At 34.9% G+C, this 13,305-nt stretch overlaps 1 protein-coding gene across 2 annotated transcripts in view; it reads left to right on the top strand.

The window, feature by feature from the left end:
- LOC117241890 (putative fatty acyl-CoA reductase CG5065) overlaps positions 1 to 13,305 on the top strand; it is a 42,417-nt gene that overhangs the window by 2,428 nt on the left and 26,684 nt on the right. The window contains exon 1 of one of the 2 annotated variants that reach the window (XM_033508137.1): positions 11,940 to 11,950. The exons of the other annotated variant lie outside the window; for it this stretch is intronic. The gene's annotated coding sequence lies outside the window, so the exon portion shown is untranslated. Of the gene's footprint in view, positions 1 to 11,939; positions 11,951 to 13,305 lie in introns of those variants that run through there. 2 annotated transcript variants of the gene reach the window in all.

Here is a 13,305-nt window from a genome sequence, read left to right as displayed (position 1 = left end):
ATATGGATAGTACCGATAATGTTGCAATTGATATACAGGGTGTCGCAATAAAAATGTATGACACTGTGTAAACTAGTATTTATTTAATAAACTATAAAAATAAACTAGTATTTAACAAGAATAGGAAATGTCTAAAATTTTAACATAGATTTTAAAGTTAATTCTTTCGGTGGCATACATAATTCTGTATGACGCTATTTTAATTGACACCAGATAGTGTCCGAGTTGAATCTTTAATGATACATGAATAGAGTGATGATGTTTGATAAAACCACAGTGTAATGCATTTTCCTGTAACATTGTAATACCTTCAGCTAGTCGTCATTGCTAAATAAATAAGCTTATTCGAAAGTTTTACATAATGTCCCATAAAAATTTGATGATTGTTATTTAATTAAACAGTAATATGTTATTTCTAATTATAAGTAAAACTACTCTTATAGATTAATTACCATAAATTACATAAGCCGATTAATTTATGTATGTGTAACAAAAGCTAGCCAAATACTAGTCTGGTATATTAAAAGATGTTTAAATATTTTCCAAATTTACTTTATAAATACTAATTTAATCTTAATCATACCTATTACCTAATTTAACCTTAATCATACGTATTACCTAATTTAATTTTAATTATATGCATTGTCTAGTTTAATTTCAATCATATACACTGTTCTATCTAATTTTAATCATATGCGTGACATAAATACGAGAAAAACTGGACTTGAATTGCAGTTATGTGACTGGGTCGCATTGCTTTGTATAAGTAGATACGCAAAAAGCGATTGATTTTGATTTTTCGCCCTGAATGTATTATCTGGCGTCGGTAAATCCGTGAAACGTGATCAATAAACGGTGCGTTGCTTCCGCGTTCAGCCGTTCCGCGTAAATGGGTGTCGTTCGTGGCGACTGTTTATCGTGTTTGTACACGTTCATACACGTTCATACACGTTCATACACGTTTACTCAAAGGGAAACCTTTCGATTCTTTTTTCGTTCGACGTTCCGCTGCAACCAGTATTACATACAGTGTCTATAAAAAGTATTGACACACAACCCTTTATTTTCCAATGAAACACTTTTTTTTTATCAGGTTCTATACATTTCATTTTCATAATACCAAATTTTTGTAGTCTGACAATAAGGCAGTAAATTTAAGAAATTAGTATGTAAATGCTATAATAAGCACAATGGTGTGCCAATATTTTTTTTGCCATTGAAGTTGAAAAAATATGAGAAGCTTGCTAAGAGTAGAAATAAAAGATTACAATGATCATATGTTTACGAACCAAAATGTTTTATATTTTGGAAGAATTCTTTTATATTATTCCTGTTATATATTTTTTTCTTATTAGCTATTGTTGATTTGGATTTAACCTTTCTACGAAAGATTGCTTAAAATTTTAAGTGAGAAATTACAGTAAACATATATTTACAAATCAATTAGACTCTGGAAGACATAGTGATCTCGCGTATCAAGTCCCTGTTTTCTTTATCACCACTTATTGACATATGTTTAATTCTATTTCTTTCAATTTCTAATTATTTCTCTACTTCATGTTTCTTATTTAATTATTTTTTTCCATGAATGTCCACTATTACAAAGATATAGGAATATACACTGGCAATCATTAGTATTAAGATACCTACTGATATTTAGTACAAATTGAATGCTCATTTATTATAGTTATTATTTTCTAGTCGCTTTATTATAAATATATTACGTCATTCATAACTATGATGTAAAGACTAAATAAAGTAAAATTCATTAGAGTTTCTCAAGCCATAAATGTAACAGATAGATATTAGATGTCCTAATACATATAGCTGATAGTAATATTAAAGTAGCCCTCCGTCACATTCCATCAAATTTTGTTCTGAATTTTTCTTCCATTGCTCTTGACAGTATTATACAAACACATATTGCTGTTTCGCTCGTATGCCATATGTTATGCACGCTAACAGAATCTTAAATTCTAAACTTCATAATTACTGATGTGGTGACATCATTCTCTCTTTCTCTCTCTGTCTCTCTCTCTGTCTCTCTCTGTCTCTCTCTCTCTCTCTCTGTCTCTTTCTCGCTGCCTTACTGTACTAAGCTTCTTTAAAGACACTGTATCAGAATTTTATTTGCAAAAATAATATTTACAATTTTGCAATTGCGCGAACTTTACAATTTTCGATTTTCTTAAATCTCCCGCGACTTTTTTCGTATTTTTTCCGTGTATAGCGTATCGATACCGAGGAATCGATATCGAAGAAGGAACTGGACAATATGCAAATGTTTTATGGGCTGTCTGAGCATCCAATGCGTGAGACGAAGTTGTATTAAAACTTTCCCTCTTTGGATTGTTTGATTTGCGTTTTATTTAGACGAGCCATTGATAAAGCACCGATTACGTTCCTATTGTTCTAGAAATTCCACATTTCTTGATTTTCCTTCATCTCCTAAACAAATTTTATCCTCCTGTTTGTTGGCAATTATATTAGTATACACTACGCTAGACTAGATATACCAAAGATCTGTTTTGTACGTATTAATCAAAACGTTATTATTTATCACTTCAGAATTAAATAAAGTTAAAGTTTTATCATTTTCTTCGTCATTCTTATTCTTCGTTCAATTCAAAATATTTGGTTATCATCTTGTAATAGAGTGTATGGTATAACTGATCTTAAAAGATAATAATCACAGACTAAATGAATTAAGAAAATTACAAGATTAAGCAAGCTTAAAATATTACAGGATATCTTGAAAAATAAAGAGAAATGTAAGATAGAATATTTTAATGGGCTAACCGTGACGGTTGGTTATCGGTGACTCAGGTTACTAAACTTCTCAGAATATTTAAAATAAGATAAATATTTTGCAAAAATGAAACGTTACGATGCAACACATTTCAATCTATTGCGACTGCTAGGAAGAAATATATAAAATTACGTAGCAGTCTACGTGTTAACTAAGAAGGGCAATATTGATATATCTCTGTATATATATTTTATGTGCATACATGAAACTTCCTATAGTGTTTTTCCAGTTTACTTATTCAGATGGGTTTTTTTACATTTTCTAATAGTTCTAATTGTACAAACATACGTCTACTATTGTGTAAATATACAGCTGTACATAAATTGCCTGTATATACGTGTATCATTATGCACATACCGAAGTGAACAAAATCATCGCGTTAATTAAAAATTTAGATCGTCGTGATGGCTTCGAAGAAAATGAGCACGAGCAAATATTGCCAGCTGGTACTCGATTTTTGCACCGTAACTCCTATGTATTTGCGTATGTGAACATTGATTAAATAGCTCACAAGAACATTAGCTTTTTCTTTATTAACTCTCGGTGTCGCCGATTATGCGAAATACTCGAGAATTGAATTGTGCTCGCTTTCGAAACCACCACCTTATTGCCCTCTGTATAATTTAAGAAATTTCAACTTCTAAGGGAATCAGAGCGATAAGATACCTCGTAAGATTTCTCGTTAAACGTACAACATTTTATACGGGGTGTTCCGTTTATCCATTTACGAATATATCAGGTGTGTTAAATGAAGCATCTTGAAATCTCGTTAGCACCGGTAAAGTTAGAAACAAGTGCGAAATTATCCACAAAGATGAGAAAATACGTATGTAGTATAGATTTCACAGAGATCAATTCAATTTAATTCAAAAAGCCAATTATCCATTGTATTTAATGAACTTCAGTATTCGATAGGATCATCTTTGATGCTTACAATTTGAAGATCTATGTTTGCAATAAATATCTTGTAATTCTAAAATATCTCGTAAAAAAAATTTCAGATCGGTTTCAAATTCCAGGAATATAATCCTGATTATCTTACCTAATTGCAATGTCAATGAAATTCCAAAATGTTTTATCTGTATAACACACATAATATGGATATACTTTTCTATGGTACACATTTAATCCATACTTTCTCGAGCCTCTGAATGTTTAACACCATCCTTCGTTTCGTATATTGACTTTTCACTAAATTTGCTAAATTTGTAGTAAATATCTCGATAAAGAAGCTACCTCTCCCTTACGCTATGTTTCGTATTTCTAAACGGTGCAATGTTACTGTTAACCGATATAAAGGTGTTAACTATGTTGATAAAACAGCATGTTATTGAAGAGATGTTCACATTCTAGTAGTCCTTGAAGGATTCTGAGATTGCGGAACAACGTTATTGGAAAGTTTATTTGCTCGTTAGTTTTGTCAACTCAAATTAACTTGTCCTTTTCGTTTTATGTGGCGATCATCATTAATCACGATTGCGGAATGAATTGTAATTTTGCCAAAGGGGTTTATACTAATGACATACTCTTAGTGACATAGGATTGTTTTTTGATTTATGAAAAAGGTCCAGGAACTTCCCTATTGGTAAGTAGGATATTACTAAGATATTAATGGGAAGAGCGAAGTCACCGAATAGTTGTCACCTCATTTCGATGCTCTTGAAATATGTTGTCAAATTGACAATCCTGAATAGCTTCTTTCTATATAGAGTGGTAACTTTCGATTTTCGACTTGTACAGAAAAGTATGTTTGGCATCATACGTGTGCTACTGTTCTGCTGCACAGTTGGTAAGTACATTTTATGGTAACCAGATATACTTACAATGAATGCATTTCGATAATTCTATCTGTGGATATCTTTAGATGTGACTATTTTGAGAACGCTCATTCACATATATCGTCTCCACGCAAGTCGTTATCACTTTAATAGCCTAGCCCAATCTACTTCTTTTCATTTGGAATTCAGTAAGTGAAACACCTGTCGTTTTTATACACCATTCTGGTATATTTTGGTATATATATATATATGTCGGAGATGAAAGAACACCGGAGCCTTTGGAATTTTGAATAATCCCGCAACATTGTAATCTAGAGTCTACTGTAGCTGTAATTAAACAATTGTAGTTATTCAATCCGATTGTAATTGTTCGAGAGTTGTGATAATGAGCTTGGGCTCGAGACGACAGCCAGTCGCCAAACGTAGCCGCGGTCACGGGATGAACGCTTTGTCTAACAAAGGTACGGAGCAATTCTATAGCTCTCCTTAAAAGAAATATTTCTGGCGGCACGCGACAGTAAACATTTCAACGGTTTCTGCCCGTGGCTCGCCACACGCAGAACCTATTCTTCGAGTAAGATGATTGCCAGATGTCGATGCGTCTCCGCAGTACATGTTCAGCTAGCCCGAGGGCCGTTATGAACACTAAGATCTAGTTACCTAAAGTCCTTCAAACAGACAAACAGTCTTTCTCCCAACTACGGGAAGATAGGGGAGATCTATTTTTTTCAACGAACGACGTCTCCCACTAGCAACTTTCCCTCCAGGGCGGCTAGCATCTTTTTCTAACCACCGATATGGAGATTGACCAATTAGCAGCAACGTCAATTTCCCTTACTTTCCGAACGAAGGCTATCCCCGACGAATCCGATGATCTCGTGTCCTTAGACACACCCCATCATAGTTTTCCTCTGTGGTGTAATGTCGATTCACATCAGAGACCAGGCTACACACCGCGGACAGGATGGCACCCAGATGTCTGCAGATTCTTGGTGCGCACCCTCAATAGTCTTAAGTACCCACCAGGGGTCTTGGCATTTTCATAGTTAAGGTCCTTCGGACCAAGGGAGTATTTCCTGTCTTAGATTTCCCTTTATGTTTATTGTCTACCACGTGTTAGCTTAGAAAGTTGGTTTTCTTCGCATCTGGTATGTTCCGTTAGCAACTTTCTCGCGAGGGCGGCTAAAACCCTTCCTGGTCCACCAACCGTCTTATTATCCAATCGGAGACGGTGTCTACTGCCCTCACTTCCTTAACCAAAATTGTCATCAACAAATCCGATAGTCCCGTGTCCTTAGACACACCCACCCCTAGCCTTCCTCAGACATGGTATCGCCAGAAAGACTCACTTATTCTGTATCCTTAGAATAATCAACATATTTATACCGGTCTCTACTCTCATAACAGTCGCGTACTTAACGTATCGTTGTAACTAAGTCTTACATAACATGGTTGGAGTGAATTGTGATTTATGTTAATTCAGTGTGTGTTACATTGTGATTGCTGAATTCATAATAAAGTTTAATTGAAACAAAGTTAATAGTTGTGTTACGACTCAGCTACTTTTTATTTTCATCAACTGACCCCAAAAATTACGTGACAGTGGCATCGTCGGGACGGAAAGTCATTCTTTCTTGCGGTCCCATCGACGAATACAGTAACACCTTACGACCAGTGAATATTACGCGTCCGACTTGGATTTTGTGAGCATGTTCATCTATCATCCCGTCGACCGCGGATTCGTTATTGAACCTAGGATCATTGTCATTATTCTCTAATTACCACGGTTACTTGTCCGTTTCTATGATAATCGTACTTGCGCTAGTCAATGTCTTCTCTATTGCACAACGATAACGTGTAATCCAAACGAAGATTCGTTTCATGCCCCTAACCCGACTAATTCTAATGTAAACCCGACATATATATATATATATATATATATATATATATATATATATATATTCTATTTGACCTATCCAGGGAGAATTTCTCAGGTTGATGTCCTTGACAACCTAATTCAAGGATATGGAAATCGACGTGATGGCAACTATTCGGTGACTCGACCGAGAATTAACAATCTAATAGTTCCAGCTGATGGCCTAATAGTTTCAGTGAACGAAGATGCTATAACGAAGTATATACCTGTAATTGGAACCTTACTATTACGCTATGTGCAGAGAGCGTGAGGCAGACCCGCGAGGCAGCCTCATCCGACAATTGCTTCGCTCGAGTTTCCTTCTGTCGTCATAGTCACGTAGTAGGCGAAGCAGGATGAACCACAATTAAGATTTCGACAAAATTCTTCTAAACGAAGCTAGTGACAGACTGTGATTTTGATCTTGCCAAAATCCAACAATAGTTGGCTCGCCCTGAGGCAGGTACCCATATCTGTCTCGCATTGTCTTGTACACACTTTTGGATTGTCAGTCACCATCTTCCTTTTTTTGTAATTTGTAATCATTTAAACCAAAGTAACAATGATCTCTACGAATGAAAAGGGACGACGATTACCTATCTAATACTTTAGGTTCCAATTACAAGTATACGTAGTTTGTTGTAAGATGTTTGCTCATTACGGTATTATGATTTTCTTGGTTACAATAAACGAATATTATACGCGTACTGTAATGAACAGTTCTTACGACTGTGAATCCTAAAAAGTTGTATCAAAGGATTGGAAACATATCATACATAAAACGGAAAATTCTTAGTTGTACAATGATGTGTGAAAATGAATATAAGACGAAGATAAATACTAAGATAAAAAAATCAAATGTTTTATACGTTAAAACGCACGGTTACTCATGTTTGATAATTCATTAGCATGCATTTGCATGGATTCAATATTCATCAATATTTTATACATAATTTTGCGTAATAAATATTCTTCAAATTCTTCAAATCTGTTGTAATACTTCTAATACATATTTCATGGTTTTATTTAAATCGCCTAACTAAATTAGATAATTGTGCTATCGTATTGTAAAATTATCGATTAATATTCGTTTCCATCATAATAACAAAAACGTAAATTAATAACGTTAATATTTGTTTGAAATGTTATGTAAACACATCTCTGATCGTAGTTCCATGTGGAATTACATTAGCATACTAAGTGTGTTCTGCACGTGCCACTCACAATTAGGTTTCATTCATTTAAATTTCTGTGGCATTGGAACGCTTAAGTTTTGCTTTGGGTAAAAGTGAAAACAGAAAGGATCGTCGTCATAATATATTCTTAATATACGAAATGACCTTTGCGTCCATCTTATTGTTTCCTAACATGACGCGATTAATTTGCGATTAATCATAAACGTCAGGAAAAATGAAATATTGCGTCAAACATCGTGTTGAATACTTGGATTAAATTTGTTAAGCCAATCTTTTAAAGCCGCTTGTCTTACCATGTCTATTTATAGAATATCCTTTATTTCATAATAAAGCATATGTTAATATGTCAAAGTTGTTCGTCAATAAAAAGTATTTATGTCGCGAGAGATCTAAATTTGTCACGAATATTAAATAAAATAATAATAAAGTATCTAAATACCCAAAGAAAAATAACAATAAAGTAGAATTACCTTTAACATATTCGCCGTGGTACGGATTTCGACTGACTTTTCCTTCACACTGATAATATGCATCATCTCAACCCTTAATTGTCATAGTATCATAGATGAAGTTTTATTTTATCATCTCGTAATAATACTTACTTAATGTTATTCGTAACTGTTCCAAACAGTTCTTCCATCTTTTATTTCATGTCGAACAATAATTATTTAATTGCCTGACTTCATTGATGTGCCAAATGAAAAGAGATACATCGCGGTGAATCTTCAGCCGCGATATCATAAACGTGTTGAGTCTCTTTAATAACAGGCTTCTAAAGAATTAATTTCATGCTATTACACGTTGCATATATTCTTATACATACGCTTATTACTTATCGTATGAGACGTTCAAATACTTTAGTGGGCCAGTGTATAACAAATATTATCGTGCTCAAAGATGTTATTCGAATGAATTGTTATGACGAAAGTATAAAATGGGGTGCAAGTTGGCTGATTGCCCGCCGTCTCCCTACAATCTGCCCCTGTATTCAATCACGCTCTAATAAACCAATATGTGCACGAGCTGCTTCGGAGCAATTTTCAGTGATCAATGAACCGACTATGAAAATGTCACCCGCGCTATATACTCTCTATACATATGTATACGTTATAAATAAATTTCTCTAAGCGACTTATCTCTTTCTGGGACAAGCGTTGATCTGTTCGACTTACGATCTCAGTCCTCCCGCCAAAAGGTTCGTCATCCTCCTCACCCTGTAGCCAGGACCTTCCAGGATATTCTTAGCGTCCTACACGCGCCGTGGTGGATCATGACGTCGGATCATTGGCAAATTTCCTGCGAATTAATTAGGAGGACATGTAGTTTTTTATCGTCATCCTGTGAACATCCTGTGAACGTCGCGCGAAATTATAACATCCGCGATTCTTGGGCTATTTTAGATATTTACACTGCGTACAGACAATACGAGGCTGCCTCGTGAAACGTAGCTGGCACGTGTCTAATTAACGACTGTTGATTCTTTGCGAGATCAAAGTTGTCTCTTTGTCGCTTTTCACTCTCTGTCGTAATCGTAGTTGCCTCTTGTACTCTACGTCAGTCTACAGTTTGAAGTCGGTTCAAAGAAACGACGTGGTGGATGTAAATAGGTACACGAGCTCGAAGCATGGACAGCACAGGGCCGACACTTTGTTCTTAACCCCTTAATCTGCCATGTCGTGTTAGAGATATGATAGGTGGATCGGGCCAAACATAAACAATACGTGCATGAAACTTTGTACGTTTTTCGGCCTACATGCGACAAAAGCTTTTTTTTGGCCGTATATTTCCATGAAAAATATTAGAAACTTCTTCGAGAAGAATGTTAAGCGTTGTTGAGTAAAGCAAAGTGGCAACTTTAAATCAGTTAGTTAGGTGGAAACAAAAAAGAATTGGACATCTTTAATATAACATTTGATAATATATTTTGGGAAAATATTGTCACGCTGACGAATCCATACGCAAATCAAATAACGAACAATAAAAATAAAATATTATTTAATTAAAATGAAATATTATTTATTATTCACTTCGAGATAATAAATTTTTCTTATTCAATTGGCAGTAATTACAATTGAAATTAGTTGTACCTTACACGTTAAAGGAACGGTGCGATTTGCACAGCTTCGAAGGCTCAGCTAGACCGTAAAATGCCTCGAAGTCTGGCCAATCCTGCGATTGGTTACGGCACGTGCTGTTGGAACTTAAATCATAAGACAAAGAGTTAACGAAATATCCATTAGGCTGGACTAAGGGTCCGCTACAAATTTGTCTCTGAATGTCCATACTTAACGTCAAATAACTAACAAATAATAGCTGCCGCTGTAGCATTAGATCACATGAATATCACGCAACCTTTTTGTTTATACACGCTTCTTCACTCGTCTTGATTAACCGGTTATACGTTAAGACAAGCGGCAGTTCGAGCAAAATAGTTTCGTGGTATTTGTACGTAAGGTAGGTTTTAAAATTCTTTGTCAAGCTCGAGCTTGTGCATATCGATAGTCTAATGGCTCCTCAGAGACCTTGACACGTATCACCTCTGCAAAGGATGCGTGTTACTCGCCATACGTTTCCTTTATTTTCTTTTTCCTTTTTCAGAAAGAAGAAGTATAATGTTTCCACGTTTCGAAGAAAACAGAGTTTAACACCACATAGCTTTAAGTTAGACAAACGTTAATAGGCGTGTAATTGACTTTTTAAATCCGATCTTGCGCAACAGGACACTTCATGCAAAAATCCTGCTACTTTACATTTTCCATTACAGATTTTTCACGCGTAGGATAATCATCTGTCAATCGTTTTTCCTTTGATGAGAAATTAGTCAAACATACGTATACTTGACGAGTTTCCAGATTCAGTATTTCAATTCTATTGACGATCTCTTCTGATTGACGTTTTCGATAAACTGCGGCATTGCATAACGACTATCGTTTTTGGTTAATACGAAACCGTTTGAACGAAAAGGAAACATTCTTGATATTTCTGTTCCTCTATTTGGAAGGTAGCGAAGTAAGGATGAAATGACGCTACGATGCTATCTTTAGCTATATGTATGTATATGTACCATACATATTTTTAAAGACACAGAGTATTTGTTCGTCCGCGATATGCCCGCATAAGCGCAACGAAAATTTTCGTCTGACAACAGCTCAAAATGAAATTATGGTCTATTTAATCCTAAACTCGGGCATTCGAGCGCTTTTTAGCGAAAATGAAGAAGGAAAGCCACCCGGTTTGAACCTTTTAGAAGGGAGATACTCTTATCGTATTTTCCTATCCGGCTACTCGAAAATTATTTATTTAACGATTAGTTCAAAAATTATTTATTAAGTCGATAATAAAATTTATTTAGTTATTTGGTGAACACATAATCGACCTTGGATATTTTGTTCTTGTTGCAACGATGTAGTCTCATCAAAGGTCTCGAAGGAACCATGGGTTGTAAATGTACCGTTCTATTGAGTATGCGAATCGTCATACGCGTCATAATCTCATCATGTATGTGTTTTATCTCTATTTTTCGTGCGTTCTGAAATCACGGAAAAATCGCCGAGATACACTCCTCGCCAAAGAGATAGCCCATGTGAGCTATCTTTAATTTCTCAATGACGCGTGTAAAGTTCTTCGCTGCAATGTATAATATCAAATCATTATGAGCTCAGCATATGTGGCTTGCTAGGAATAAGTCACAATGTCGGAGATGTTTTTATACAACCAAGGAAAATTATTCCAAACTAAGGTCGAAATGGTAGCACACTCTGTTAATATGTTTAGAAATTTCTCAGTAGTTCATGATCTATCAACGAGAAAAGATTACAGTATATATATATATATATTATATAAATTTGTAAATATGGGACGCCAAAAAAGATTAAACGAGTCTGTAAATTAAGACATTATTGGCATAATAGGCAATTAATCTCATCGGAACTATCTATGTTCCTGTGTTGTATATTGTACCTTGAGCTGAATACCATAGAACACCGCACAGGTCGAAATAGAAAGGAAAAATTACGACTTGTATGCGTACACTTTTACTAGAAAAATTTTTGTGGGTCATAGAAGTACATATGCATGTGGTAGGAACGTTAATTGGTCTTTCATAACATCCTGCGGAATTTGGTCCGTTTCAGATGTAATCTCGCTTGTTTTCAAATGAGAAGCACGTATATACTATATATCATCAGATCGGTGAATGTCAGGAAACGAAAACAGGAATTTATTAACTTTGTTGTGCTTGTCGGCCACGCTCGTGTTTCAGCAAACAGAAAGACTTCTATTATAGGATCTATTTATAAAAAATCTCTGTCTATATATAAAATTTATATCGTTATGGGGACAATTCGAGGAATAGAACTCCGGTGGAAATTGCTGTATTAATTATTATAACGAGTATTTTACTCTGGGTGGTTCACAGAGTTTCACGTACATGCATTCCGTACATTATATCGCCTAATAACGATTCCTTTATTTTACAATTTCCAAACTCGACTCTTCGACGTTTACGTAAACGTTACGTACACGTAAAACCCACTAGTTACTCAATTTCTTGACACATCGGATCGGATCCGCAGGCTAAAAACACATTATCTTTTAGATTTAAGCACTAGATTCAACTAGAATCAGACACACGATAAACACTCATTAAACACGACATAGTACCACGCCAGAAAAATTTACTTATAATTCTCAATGAGAATTGATTGTAAAATTCATCCAAATAAAAAAAAAAAAAGAAAAAAAGTAAAAGAAAAAACGTACACGTGATTGTGGCTCTGCCATTTGTTGTCGGCTGCCGTCACCTATATGTAATTTAATGTAATGTGCAATTTTTTAATTTAATCGTCACATAAGCGTGATTCTAATGGTTCCTGTATCTTCTGAACGTATCTTAGCTCTTCTTAAGAATTTCCAACAGTATTACTCATATCTTTAGTGAAAGTAAAAGGAATCGATCTTCTTGAAAAGTGATATAATGTTCACGACTTTGCATTTTGAAGTAGATCAACGAACTTGTCGAAAAAATATATGAAGTGACGAAATTAAAAGGCGAAGATTAAATGCGAAGTCATTTCACTTGTGTCTAGGACAGGTTTCTATTTCGAGGTTTACTTTATTTTTAAGGAAACAAGTTCCAAATGATCGATGAACTATCGTGTTCTAGAACGAAAGCTATAATTTACCTCGAATTAATTTTTCTCCTTGGATCTCGTATACCTCTTGGCTCGTTTATGGTCATTTCTTAATACGATCATTTAAATTCCAAATGATCGAACAACTGTATCGATTGAAACGATGACACTATCATAATTATGCACAGCACTTTACCATGGTCTTCGATAGAGGCTGAGTAAAATCTCCTTTTCTAATCTCGAAATGAGATTTTCGGCTCTTATTTTAAAACGAGGATATGTAGCTCTTCTAATTTTAATGCATCCATTGTTGGATGAATTTCGTGTAACGTATAAAATGAAAAGTACGTGGAAAAATAATAAGTGAAAGGGAAAAGCCGGCAAAATGACGGATTTCAGATGTTCCTTTTTCACAATTATTGAAACACGTACAGATATCTTTGCCAAAATGAACATTGTCTTCTGTTTAGTTAAA

Source organism: Bombus vosnesenskii, unplaced genomic scaffold (genome assembly GCF_011952255.1).
Source record: "Bombus vosnesenskii isolate JDL3184/JDL3185 unplaced genomic scaffold, Bvos_JDL3184-5_v1.1 scf7180000016261, whole genome shotgun sequence".
Classification (NCBI taxonomy): domain Eukaryota; kingdom Metazoa; phylum Arthropoda; class Insecta; order Hymenoptera; family Apidae; genus Bombus; species Bombus vosnesenskii.
This window is presented reverse-complemented; position numbering and strand designations above follow the sequence as displayed.